The sequence below is a fragment of the Chelonoidis abingdonii genome, chromosome 21, assembly GCF_003597395.2.
Source record: "Chelonoidis abingdonii isolate Lonesome George chromosome 21, CheloAbing_2.0, whole genome shotgun sequence".
In the NCBI taxonomy this organism is placed as follows: Eukaryota; Metazoa; Chordata; order Testudines; family Testudinidae; genus Chelonoidis; species Chelonoidis abingdonii.
In genome coordinates this window covers 1,015,131-1,027,993 of record NC_133789.1, presented here as the reverse complement: position 1 = coordinate 1,027,993, position 12,863 = coordinate 1,015,131, and the positions used below count along the sequence as shown (strand labels likewise).

Below are 12,863 nucleotides of genomic sequence, written 5' to 3'. Positions count from 1 at the left end.
TCCTAGCTCCTACCCCCCGGGGGATAGAACCCAGGAGTCCTGGCTCCTACCCCACCCCCCCGGGGATAAAACCCAGGAGTCCTGGCTCCCCCCCCACTCCACCCTCCGGGGAAAGAACCTAGGCATCCCACTCCCACCCCACCCCCAGGGGGATAGAACCCAGGAGTCCCAGCTCCCACCCCTGCCTACACACCCTACCCGCTGGGGGATAGAACCCAGGAGTCCTGGCTCCCACCTGCCCCCACACACATACGGGGGGATAGAACCCAGGAGTCCCAGCTCCCACCCCCACTGGGGGAAAGAACCCAGGAGTCCTGGGCTCCCTGCTCTAACCCATCTTAAACCCCCCACATGGGGTCAGTTAGGTTCCACATGATTAAATTTCTGTATTTTTTTTTTTAATTTGTAAATTACATACAAATAGTAGGTTAACAGAATGTTATGCTGGCAAAGCCAAGCACTCACACATTGGGAAATGCCAGAATTGAAGATTGCTTGTGCAATCTTACCTCGGCCCCCATGTGCATTGTAATTCCTGTTACAACCTTTAATGACATGATCACACATTATTTTTTCCAGTGCTTGACTTTGCAGCTTTAGTGGGCTTTGAAGCTAGTTATTGGGGATGTAATAGGGTATGGCCAGCCTCAAACCATGTAGAGGACAGGTTTCCAGGACAGGTTTTGTGGAACTAATGGGAGCCGTAGGAAATATAGTTTAGATTTTAGAAACCCTGGTTTGGGTGACTTCGGTAAATGATTTCCAATCTGCGGGGCAGTTTCTATGGGAAGACCTGCCTGGAAGATTCACAGATGAAGGAGTTGCTCTTGTTTTCAGTTCCTGTAGAGCAAGTTCTTGTTGAGACAAAGAAGAGATTTAAAGCCTTTCCTGGTTGCTGGCTCTGTGAGAGATAGACAGTCTCCTGATATTATGGTAACACCAAATGCTTGGATTTACTCCAGTGACAACATGCACCTTTGTTAGAGTTCACTCTGGACCCTGTGGAGGATGGAGCTCATCTTGTTTTCTCATGTGTGCTGCCCTTCTGGTTGGTAGCATTAGAGGGCACATTACACCAACTTCTTCCTGGCTTCCTTTGACGGTGACCAGATGTCCCGATTTTACAGGGACAGTCCTGATTTTTGGGTCTTTTTCTTATATAGGCTGCTATTACCCCCGATTTTTCACACTTGCTGTCTGGTCACCCTGCTTCCTCTTGGCTTCCAGGTGCTTCCTTTCATCAACAAAGCACAATGTGGCTTGTGCGCTGGCTATCTGAGAGACTCCTCTAATTAGGAGCCAGATCAGCCAGGACACTCGAGCAAACAGCCCCCAGAATCAAGCATCTGGGGGCTGGATGCAGGTTGTTCTGGTGGTTGTCAGGCTTGGCTCTGGAGTGCTCTTCCTCCAGGGGTCTGACAGAGCCGAGTTTGTTGATCTTTCGGGCATGGTCAAGGGCCCATCTGTTTCCTTTGGCTTGTGTGGGAGGGGCGGAAGGGTTGGCCTGGCTGCTGTGTCAGGGATTCTTTTCCTGAGAGGTTTTTGTTCCTAAGCTTCTATACTGCATGTTGCCCTCGTGCCTGGAGATGGGGTATTGGGAGCATCAGACACACACAGTAATAACTATGCCAGGAAAAGGAATCGCACATCATATCCGCTTACTCCCACCCCCACCCTTCACATGTCAAGCCAGAGTCACAGCTCAGCTTCTGGGAAATGCAGATAGGCTGACCAGATTGGGACAGTCCCCATTTTGGGTCTTTTTCTTAGATAGGCTCCTATTACCCCTCACCCCCATCCCGATTTTTCACATTTGCTGTCTGATCACCCTAAATGCAGCTGAAGGCCAAGCCCTCTGTGATGGAGTAGGGGCTGTCTGTGTGGGGCATGGGAGAGCAAGGGAGGACTTTAGGGGATGGACGATACCGGAGCCTGTAACCTGAGCTAGGTAAGGGAGGGGAAAGGTCAACACCTTTGCTGGGAAAGAAGACAAAGGAGGAGGTTGGCAGGAGGGAAGTAGTTTTCAGTTTGGGTTTGGGGCTGGGTGGTTGGAATTCAGGGTATCCTAAGCTGGGATCCAAGCCACCCTGAAAGCCCAGAAGGACTCGATGGAGGGGTCCTTACTGTGCCTGCAAGCTCTGCTGTAACCTGCGTTCCTGTTGTCCAATAAACCTTCTGTTTTACTGGCTGGCCAAGAGTCACTGTGAGTCCCAGGAAGAGGGGTGCAGGGCCAGACTCCCCCACACTCCATGACACCTTCCTCTCCATACTCCTCATTCTGCTGCTTGTTAACTGCAACCTTTGCCTGACAGAAGCTGGATATTGTACTGAGTATCACTCCTGGCCTGTGTTGCACTGATCTGTGTATTTCAAGACCCCTGTGGCCCCTGCTCAGCACTCGACATGCACCTGACACATGCTAAGCGTTCCCCAAACCTAACCCACAGGGCTGCAGCAGGACATAGGTCATGCCTAGGCCTCATGCTGGGCCTTGCCTGGGATGAGAGTCTGGGGGTTACCAAGGCCTTGTGCTGGCCCTGCCCAGGGGTGAATTTCCCTCAGATTAGGAGGTGAGAGAACTGGGCACTGGGGAAGGGTGTCAGCCAGTCAGTTGCTGGGTAGTGAGAACCGCCCTTCTCACCTGGATCCCGCAGGGGGAAGTCAGGAACTGTCTTAAGTTTTGTAATCTGCCATTAAGAGAGTCCTACTGGGAAACCTGAGCCGCCAGCGCTGAGCAAGCAGACAGGACGATTTCATCCTGGAGGAGCCTGACCCCCACGCAGAGCAATAATCCTCTCCCTTTCATTGCAGAAACACTACACTCGGGTTGCTTTGGGGTTGGCTTTCCAGCCCTGCTGAACAAACGCTGATTAGCATCAGCTCATGTTGCTCTCCCAGGGAAACAGGAATTATTTGTGCTACAGTATCTCCAACAAAAATCTCCCCTTGTTTATATTTTGCTTTATCTTTATTGGCTTCAAAGCCCTGTTTTTCTTATGACCGTATGATATGGCTGAGCAGGGGGAATGTTTGTGCCCCTTAGCACGTTCACGCTGCGAGAACTAGGCACAGGACTATTCATGCTGCCCTTGCTCCGGGCTCTAATGCCCTCGCAGCTCCCCAGTCTGCACCGTTAAGTCAATGGGAGCTTCTGCCTTGACTTCACTGGGGACAGGAGTCAAATTCTCCTGTATCTCAGAGTCCTGCTAGCTCACAGACCTGCAGCCTGCAGGGGCAGGGGGTTGTAGCCCTCCCATAAACCGAACAAACCTACAGGCTCTAGCTGTTCCTGAGGCCCCCAGCCGGGCTGGTGCCTAGTGACTTGTTATCACATCTGTTCCTCCTGTGAGAGAGCTCTGCCTCTGCATATAAATCAGAGCCTAGCTCCCTATTCTGCCAGCAGCAGGGATCTCAATGAGAACTGACTCAAGATTAAACAGTTGGCACAGCCTGAGCAAGCAGCTAAACACAGCTGCTGAAAGGGAAACAAAGGGATTGTGACTCCCAGCCAGAGGCCACCCCTGTATTCCAAAACCATCAGAGCTGCAGCCACCTGCAAGGGTGCCCCTGGCTTTGGTGCTGGTGCCAGGGGGCCTCTGGACAGATCCCCTGGCTGGGGAAGCACCAACCTGCATGTGGAGCCTTTTGGGGAATTCCGTGGTGTGAGAGGAGCTCTTTGTGCTACCCTGGGCTGAGACAAAACCTCTTGTGCAGGGCAGGGAGTCCCAATGTCCCCCACCCTCCTCATCTCAGGGGTTCGTTGTGCTTGGAAATGTACCATAACAGCTATTCTGGACTGAGCCCTCGTGTGGACACCCTTATTCCAGAATAGCTCCGTTAGTAAATTCCCAAGTGTGAACAGGTTCTCAGTGCAAGTGATCAGAGAGCAGGCGAGGGGGGGTGCTGGAGGGAAATGGAGAGATCATTAGCGGCATTGTGTTTGCAGGGCCTCCTGGGGCTTGGTGCACAGCTGGTTAGAACCTCAAAGATAAGAATGGGGCTATGGGATCCTTGTCCAGTGTGGGGGTGCAGGCTCAGAGCGGCTCCAGCACCTCTGCCATGAATGGGAGCACAGAGCAGGAAGCAATGAACCGCTGCTGGGGCTGGGACAGGCTGGCTGCACCGGCTGGCTATGGCTTTTGTCATGAGCTGAATGGGAGGCTGGGCTGGGGCTTGGATTAACCAACCTTTGCAAGAACGGCCCCACGGTTCCTCTTTGGCCCAGCAAGCGGCGCCAGCACAGGAAGCGCTGTGTGTATGTGCGGCTCCGAGCAGGGAACACGGTCCCTGGGAAAGCCTCTTATTTCTGGGAGACGGTCCTGCCCTGCTGCTAGGCTGGGCTGAAGGGCACAGCAAACTGGCTCGGGTAAGAGTCTGGCTCGGGATGCAAACGAGAGCTAGAGTTTTTTCCTGGAGGACAGGTCCATCCATGGCTGTTAGCCAGGCTGGGCAGGGATGGTGTCCCTGGCCCCTGTTTGCCTGAGGTTGGGAATGGGTGACAGGGGGTGGATCACTTGGTGATTCCCTGTTCTGTTCATTCCCTCCGGGGCGCCTGGCATTGGCCGCGGTCGGATGACAGGACACTGCGCTGGATGGACCCTTGGTCTGACCCAGCATGACCCTACACCCGAGAGGAAGCCAAGGCACTGGCAGAGGCGCTCTGTGGAGCGTGGGGAAGTGGATTCCTTGGTGTCTCTCACTTAGATAGAGTACAGCTTTGCACCTGTACCCCACCTTCCCCCCAGGATCTCCTCACACTCAGCCACCATTCAGTAGCGAACCCCGCCTCAGCGTTGTGGAGTTCTCTGTGAGAGGCCTCAGTTTCCCCAAGATGCCACCATGATTCCCTGGCAGAGCTGGGAATGGAAACTGAGCCCTGGTCCCGCCCCAAACACTAGACCTTGCTGCACTCCTCCCTTAACCCGCTCCCAGCGGTGAAATGCCCGACACAGCAGCCATCACCCCCCAGCCAGCACTGCCTGCCTTCCCAGGGGGTAGGGGTGGGGTCACTTCCCTCTCAAGTTGCCCTGGTAGAAACTTTCCCTGTTGTTCCTTCCTCACCTTGCCACCACGGTCTGGGCCGGTGAGCGAGACCAGTCCTTCCCGGTGCTCCCGCAGAGGCTGCCAGCATGTTCCCTGCACTCCCTCCTAGACTGCATGCGAAAGCCGGATGCTCATCTGCCGTGAGTGGCCGTGTTCCTCTGGTGACGTGGGTGGCACTGAGCTGATTCACTCCAGCCAAGGGTCTGGCCCCCTTTGTTTGTTTTCTCGCTCTCTGTGCCTCCCCTTATCCCTGTACTGGTTTATCATCGCCCGTCTTTGTATGTTTTGTTTGGACTTTTCCTTCCCCTCTGGAGTGAATTGGGGCCCTGCTGATGGTCCCGGCTTTACCTATTGCTTTCATTTGCACTGCCCGGAATTTCTCCCACAGGGAAGGGGAGACGCTCCGAGATGCTGACACTGATGGAATCCTGCCCTTTCTTGGGCACCCTGATCTGAGCTGACCCTCTCCCTGCTCGGTGGCGCATGCAGCTGCCCGGTCAGCAGTCTCAGGGCATAGCTGTAAGGCATTGCAGGCTGCAGCTTGCAGGCAGGATTGTGACGTCTGGCTGCTAACAGAGAGCGAGCTCCCCTCCCGCACGATCCCTGACTTACCGTGATGCCCGTTCTCAGGAGCTGGAGAGAATCCTGGCCCAGCCCAGTTAGGTTCTAGTGCCGCACATCACCGCAGTATTAAGCACCCCTATATAACGTGTGTAGCTGGGGGTGGGGGGCAGAGGGGTCCAAGCATCACTTTGAACTACCTGGAGCCCGAGTCTCACCTGCCTTCCAGCCCTCCTATGCTGCTCTGGCAGAGTCCTGGGGCGTTAAAGCAGGGAGAAATGGCTTCCCCACTTGCAGCACGTGGGATCTGCGCTCCCCTGCTCACAGCCCTGATGTAAGGAGCATGTTAGGGGCACTGCCAGAGCACATCACACTGCGGCTCTCCGAGGGCATTTCAGGGGAGCGGAGCACTAGCTAGAGCCCCGAGGCCGCTCTTACTTTCTCCTGGGGGGTGGGGCGGAGCCCTAGATGAGAGACAGTGCAAATGGTGCTAGACAACTCCCCATCCCTGCTCCAGTGCGGGAACCCAGTCCCAAAATGTCGTGTAACAACCAGCTGAAATCCCAGTAGGGCCAGCCCAGCTCTGTGTCTTCCCGCGTAGGGTTACCAGACAGCAAGTGTGAAAAATTGGGACGGGGGGTGGGGAAATAGGAGCCTATATAAGAAAAAGACCCAAAAATCGGGACTGTCTCTAAAATCGGGACATCTGGTCACCCTATTCCCACGAGAGACAGATTTGGTACCTGGAGATTTTCCATGGGTGGGTTTCTCACCCTGCAATTGTCTTTGTTCTGTGTGGCTACTCCAGAGCCTGGGCAGTGGCTGCTTTGCTCCCCTCAACCAGTGCCTCAGCTCTCCAGGGGCTGGGGCTGTTTTCCTAACAAAATGCATCTGGCAAAGCTAGGAAGACATTGGAGCGGGTGACCAGAAATGCATGGCACCAGTCAGCCATCAGCCTGTCCCCCAGTCCCAGACCCTGGAGTGCTCCCTTGCCACCATCCCAAGCAGAGGAACCAGCTTCCTCCCTCCCTGTACAGTTACCCGCAGCCTAGAGATCTCACTTGACCTCTTATCTGATGACTTTGGAGGCTGGAAGAGCGGATGTTTTCCCTGCCCTCTTCCCTCCCATTGGCTGGGCAGCCGTCAAGAGCCCAGGCACTAGATGGGGCGATAAGCAGCTGGGGTATATCTGGGGAAGGGCCCTGGTGTTCCTCTCCTGGGGAACTCTGCACCCTGCCCCGCAGGTGGGGAGAATGCCTGTCCAGCCCCGGCACCACCTCTGCTACTGGCTGCTAATCCCTCTCTTGCAGTGGGGTAAGGGTCCTGCTTGTGGGGCCAGATTTCCCAAAGAGCCCAGGCCTGGCAACTCCTGCTGGGTCCCTTGTGGTCTGATCCCCAGCGGGTTGGATGCTGAGCCTGACGCCAGGCCTGACATGTTGCCCGGGCAGAGAGAGGCCGACCCTGGCAAACTGCCCAGGCTCCAGCTGCTGCATTTGTTTCTTCTCCTTGCCCCAGGGCAGCTGCTACTGCTCGGCCCTGCTGGTGGGGATGGACTGAAGGGAGCAGTGTCCCCTGGGCTGGCACCCCCCAGGGACAGTCCAGCTGCCTGGCACTTGCCAACATGAAGAGCCCAGCCCCTCGGGAGCTGCTCCCCATCCCCAGCACCCTGGCTGGTGGCCAGCACTCCCTGCTGCTCTGGAGGGGCAGGTGCCCAGTGGGGTCCCTGGCGCAGGCCCAGGGGTTCCGTGCAGCACGTGGCCGGGTGGGGTGTCTCCCACAGGCAGGCCCTTGACATAGACTATGGAGTCAGACAAGGCAACCTAAGGGCTCGTCCCTGGGCCCATCGCTTCCTCCGGCACACGCAGCCCCCGCCCCGCTCCTCTGACAGCCTCAGTGCCCAGCTGGGATGTCTGAGTGGGGGACACGAACGCTCTCCTTGCGTCCCGTCCCTAGGGCCCCCAAGGACTGGGCAGGGGCTCGGATGCGTTGGTCTGACTCCTGTCCTGAGGGCTCATTACCGTTTGGGAGGGGTACAGCCCATCTGCCCACCCCCCGCAGGGCACTCCTGGCTCTCACGTCTCCCATGGGTTTGGGTTCTGCTGGGCTGTCCCGTTGGGGACCCCTCCCCACCCCAGGAGCCCTGAGCAGAGCGGCTGCCAAGCAGCTCTGAGGTGGTTTACAGCCTGTCGGAGATCCCGGGGGCCGATCAGTGTTTCACGCTCCCAGCCAGGGCCTGTCTTGGTGCTGAGTAAGCCCATCCCAAGCCAAGGCACTGAGAGCCACTGGGGCTGTGCTGGGGGGTGGGACTCGGGAGGGGGTCCTGGTGGGCTGGCGCTGGGCTCTATGCTGGGCCATGGGGCCCATATCCAAGGTCCTTGGGGGTGGATGGGAATGGCCCTCTGGGGTATGAGTGGGTTTGTGCCAGGGAGGGACATGCAGCGTGGTCAGTCCCTGGGCATTTCCATCCTCCGTCTCCATCTCCGCCCTGCTAGACCCACTCCCCGGCTCCGTCCACCCCTGGGCCTCGGAGCAGAGTCAGGGCGATATTTGCAGCAACCTTCCTCCGCCCGGAAAATCCAGCTGGCTGCTCAGGAACCAGCCCCTCGGATGTCGGAGCCCGGCCCCCACAGACAGCCTGGCTACAGCCATGGGGGGTGCACTGCCTGAGCGCATGGACCCTGCTCTCCACGAGGAGGTCTCCCAGGGCCCAGGGGGAAGCCCCAGCCCGGCCCTTCGGCGTCTCCCTCTAAAGCCGGGGCCTCCCCTGCTGAGCTCATCTCAGCCTGGGCAGGCGACAGGGCTGGGTGTAGAATGGCCTGTGGGGCCCAAGCCCAGCTCTGCCGTGACCACTCTCGTCTCCTGGTGCAGGGCATGGGGAGCTGACCTACGGAGACCTCGAGGATGAAAGTAAGAGCCCCCTGTATTCGCCTTCCAACGTGGGACCCCGGGAACAATCCTGGGGGCCTGATCCTGAGCTCCCTTCTTCACTCTGTGCCCCCCCTCGGTGCCCCCACTCCTGCCCCTGAGCTAGGCGCTGTCAGGGATGCTGAACCACAGGCACCTGGGGGTCTCCCCCCAGCAGGAACCTGTTTCCCCATAGCTCCCACACAGTGCTGAGGGCACCCAGCTCCATGGGGACCCCCTGCTGCTGGGGTCCCTTCCTGGAGGATTCCCCAAGCTCTTGGCTAGCGGGTAGAGCAGCCTGGGCTGGGGTGGAGGGAGATGGTGCCCATCGCTGCTGATGGTGCCCACACAGCTGAGACGGGAGCTGGACAGATTCACCCTAGCCAGGGCCCGCTGGTTCGCCCCCTCCCTGCACTGATCCTTCCCCTTTGTTCTTGCAGGTCATTACCTGTATTTGGAGGAAGACGGTGAGTGACGCCCCCCTGCACCCATCACGCCCAGGTGTCCGTCCCCCCAACAGGGCTGGGAGGCTCTGCACAGGGGCACCATGCACCACACTTCAGTTTCCATAGCAGGTGCTTCGCTTCGGCGTCCCCACAGACCCGGGAGGGGGATGCACCAGGGCTGAGCAGAGAGAGGGGACACTGGGCCAGCCTGCAGGGCTCCCTGCCCTGCTCCCAGAGAGCAGCCGATGGTGCCTGGAGTGAACGGGCACTGGCTTAGCCTTGGGGCAGGCCCCAGGCCCAGGGTCACAACACTGTGCCAGCAGCCTGCTAACACTGAGGCTTGTTCTCCGGGCCCAGGCCCTGCTAGGAGGCAGGGGACAAAAGCACTTTCCTGGATCCACCCAGCCCAGCCCAGCCCAAACTGTGAGAGCTGAGTGTCTGGCCAGGCCCCTGGGATCTCGTGTCTTAGCTGGGGCTTTCAGAAGAGCCTCTCCGGGGAGCCAGAGGCTGGTTCTGATGCTGTCGGGCCAAGGCGAGGGGCATGCGCTGGACTCCACTGTGCTGTGGGAGGGGACAGGAGCTGCGCTGCAGCGGACAGACCTAGTGAAAGAGCTGGAAAATGCAGGAGGGAGCTGCGGGTTGGGGTCCCTCATTCCCCTAGCCCGTGTGCCTTGCCAGGAGCTGGGGTAGAGCAGGCTAGGCTGGCATGGCAGTGCCAGAGCTCTGCCACAGCTCCTCTGGGGGGACTAACAGGCAGATCTCTTCCCCTAGGCCCCTTTATCGAGGAGGGCAGGTCGGCCCACTGCAGGGACACCTACCTGGAGTGGATCTCCCTGTACTGTTGGACCACCTTCCACGCCACAATCATGGCCACGCCAGAGTGGAGCCGGTGTCAGTGGGAGCAGATCAGCAGGTGTGGATGCCCGTCCACCCCAGACAGATCCTTGCTTCTGAGGCGCCCTGGGCTGGGAGCCGAGTGCATGCAGTGCTGGGGCACAGGCGGGCGCCGGGGCAGAGCATTGTCTCACTGGGGTTTGCTCTTAGACAGGCTCCGGGACCCCGAGCACCCCGGCTCGGTAATGATCCCGCTGGGGAAGGGGATTTTCAAATGAGTCAGTGCTGCCATGTGGCCTGTTTTCCTGCACACCGCTGTCAGTACGCTGTGAGCAGGGCGCATTGTGCAGTGCCTCTGGCGCATGTGGCCTCCATCAGCGTCCTGTGTGTGGGGAGGTGTGCGGTGCACCATCAGCGTCCTGTGTGTGGGGAGATGTGCAGTGCACCATCAGTATCCCTCCTGTGGGGTGGTGTGTGGCACACCATCGATGTTCTGCATGTGGGGAGGTGTGCAGCTCTCCATCGCCTGCCTGTGGCGTCCCACGTGCGGGGAGGTGTGCGGTGCACCATCAGTGTCCCATGTGCGGGGTGGTTTGCAGTGCACCATTGGCGTCTCGTGTGCAGGGAGGTGTGCGGTGCACCATCGGCGTCCCTCATGCAGGGTGGTGTGCAGCGCGCCATCCGGTGCCTGTGGTTCCCGCCTGTAGGGTGGTATGAGGCGCACCATCGGCGTCCCTCATGCGGGGTGGTGTGTGGCACACCATCGGCTGCATGCAGCGTCCTGCGTGCGGGGAAGTGTGCAGCGCACCATCGGCATCCTGCGTGCGGGGAGGTGTGCGGCGCACCATCAGCTGCCTGCGGCCTCCCATGGGCTGGATGGTGTGTGGTGCATCATCGGCTGTGTGCGGTGTCCTGCCTGCATCGGCTGCTTGCAGCCTCCCACATGTGGGGGCAGGGGGGAGATGCACCATCGGTTGCCTGCGGCACGGGCTGTGGGCTGGTGGCTGCTCAGCTCCCAGCAGTGGGTGCTTTGCAGGGTGCCCAGTGCATGCAGTTTGAGGACCATGGGAACCCTGCGGGTGAATGGTGCCCCATCACTGCTATTACCGGGTGCACAGTCAGTGCCCAGCTGGGGACTTGTTTGGGCCACCTCGCTGGCTGCTGCTGAGCCCAGAAGCCCCAAACCCCACAGACCCGGCCAGGCTCAGCCTCATATCTCCTCCTCTCCATCCCCAGGACCTACAGCGACCTCTCCAACTGCACGGTGCTGATGGCGGAGGCTCTGTCCTGCCCCTGGCCCAGCCCTGCTCTTGACTCCTTCTTCCTGCAGATCCACATGGAGTATTTCACCAACTGCACCATGCCTGCCAACTCCCAGCCCAGCCAGCCACCTCTGGGGCCCATCCTAGCCATGGCCGCCATGCCTGCCTGCCTGACCCCTCTCCTGGTTGCTCTGACGCTCCGCAAGGCCAGGGAGGCTGAGCCAAAGCCAGATCGGCCCCTCCCTGCGGCACCATCTGTGCTCAACAGACAAAGGGCTTCTTCTCACTCAGTCCTGGGCACCAACTGGAAAGGAAGAGAGAGTGTCTAGTGGTTGGAGGGTGTGGGAGCCAGGACTCCTGGGTTCTATCCCTGGCTCGGGGAAGGGAGTGGGGTCTAGTGGGTTTGAGTGGGGGTGGGGCTGGGAGCCAGGACTCCTGGGTTCTATCCCTGGCTCAGGGAGGGGAGTGGGGTCTAGTGGTTGTGGGGGTGCTGGGAGCCAGGACTCCTGGGTTCTCTCCCTGGCTCAGGGAGGGGAGTGGGGACTAGTGGGTTTGAGTGGGGGCGGGGCTGGAGCCAGGACCCTGGGTTCTATCCCTGGCTCTGGAAGGGGAGTGGGTGTGATGAAGTGGGAATGTTCTTGATGTGTTCCTTGAATGCTGAGTGGGGAGTATTGACCTGGGAAGGTTGCAGGGAGTTTTGCTGGGACTGCCTGCCTTGGGGAAGGGAGGCTACCTGAGCATGTAACTGAGAACCCAGGAGGGGGGTTGGAAGCCAGGTGACACCTCTCCTGGTGAAACTGGACTGTGACGAACGGGACTGTTCTTAATGTTTGCTCTGAAAACTGTGTTGGTGCCTCAGTGTCCCCTATGCAGTTCTTAAGTATCTAGGTGGTGGGATCAGGGTGTGTGATTGCTACAGAGGAAGGGGCCAGTGCCCCTAAATGTCGGGCACTCTGTCTTCTATGCAACTGATGGCCTGGGCCCCTCCTCTGCAAAGGTGCCACTGAAGGTGTTGAGACAAAGGATCAGGTGACCTCCTGGCCCGGGAAAGGAGCTGAGCAGAGAGGAGGGGCTGGAGGGGGTTGTTAGTCTGGGGCTGGCTGGGGACGGGAAGTGAGGGCAGAAGTGGGGGTCTGGCTCACTGCCCCCAGAATAGACCCGGCCGAGGGGTCCGGTTCGCTGTACCTACAAGCTCTGTTTTAGACCCTGTTCCTGTCATCGAATAAACCTCTGTGTTACTGGCTGGCTGAGAGTCACGCCTGACTGTGAAGTGGGGGTGCAGGACCCTGTGGCTTCCCCAGGACCCTGTCTGGGTGGGCTCGCTGTGGGAAGCACACTGAGGGGCGACATGCGAATGCTCCAAGGAGAGACCCAAGAGGTGAAGCCGTGTGAGCTTCTTGCCCTGCAGACAGTCTGCTCCAAGGTAGAGGAGGCTCCCCAAAGTCCCGACTGGCTTAGTGGGGAGCAGTTCCAGAGCATCACCCGGGGACTCCGTGACAGACAAAGGACACAAAGGCTGGGGGAGGAGCCAGGGGGAGGCTGAGTGAGAATCTGGGGGAAGTTTCAGTTTGGAGCTGGCTGGGAAATGGAGGGGACCCCCGACAGGGCTTGGGCTTCCCAACAGGGCTGGGGCCTCCCTGGGAGCCCCAGATGGACCTAACTAAAGGGCATCCTGTTGTCTGTGCCTGCAAGCCCTGTCTTGGACTGTGTTCCTGTCATCAAAATAAACCTTCTGTGTTACTGGCTGGCTGAGAGTCACAGTGAATCGCAGGAAGCTGGGGGTGCAGGGCCCTGACTTCCCCACACTCCGTGA

General features: G+C 58.8%; 1 protein-coding gene and 1 long non-coding RNA gene across 4 annotated transcripts in view; one reads left to right on the top strand and one right to left on the bottom strand.

Moving 5' to 3' along the window:
• EZH1 (enhancer of zeste 1 polycomb repressive complex 2 subunit) overlaps positions 1-4,266 on the bottom strand; it is a 29,664-nt gene extending 25,398 nt beyond the window's left edge. For all 3 annotated transcript variants that reach the window (XM_032772756.2, XM_075059752.1, XM_075059751.1), the window contains exon 1: positions 4,188-4,266. The gene's annotated coding sequence lies outside the window, so the exon portion shown is untranslated. The remainder of the gene's footprint in view (positions 1-4,187) is intronic.
• Positions 4,267-4,297: 31 nt separating this feature from the next.
• LOC116820360 (uncharacterized) lies at positions 4,298-11,386 on the top strand. The gene is made up of 5 exons (XR_012654694.1): positions 4,298-4,366; positions 8,473-8,511; positions 8,949-8,975; positions 9,726-9,867; positions 11,025-11,386. It is a non-coding gene; the product is annotated as an uncharacterized LOC116820360 (long non-coding RNA).
• Positions 11,387-12,863: the final 1,477 nt, after the last annotated feature.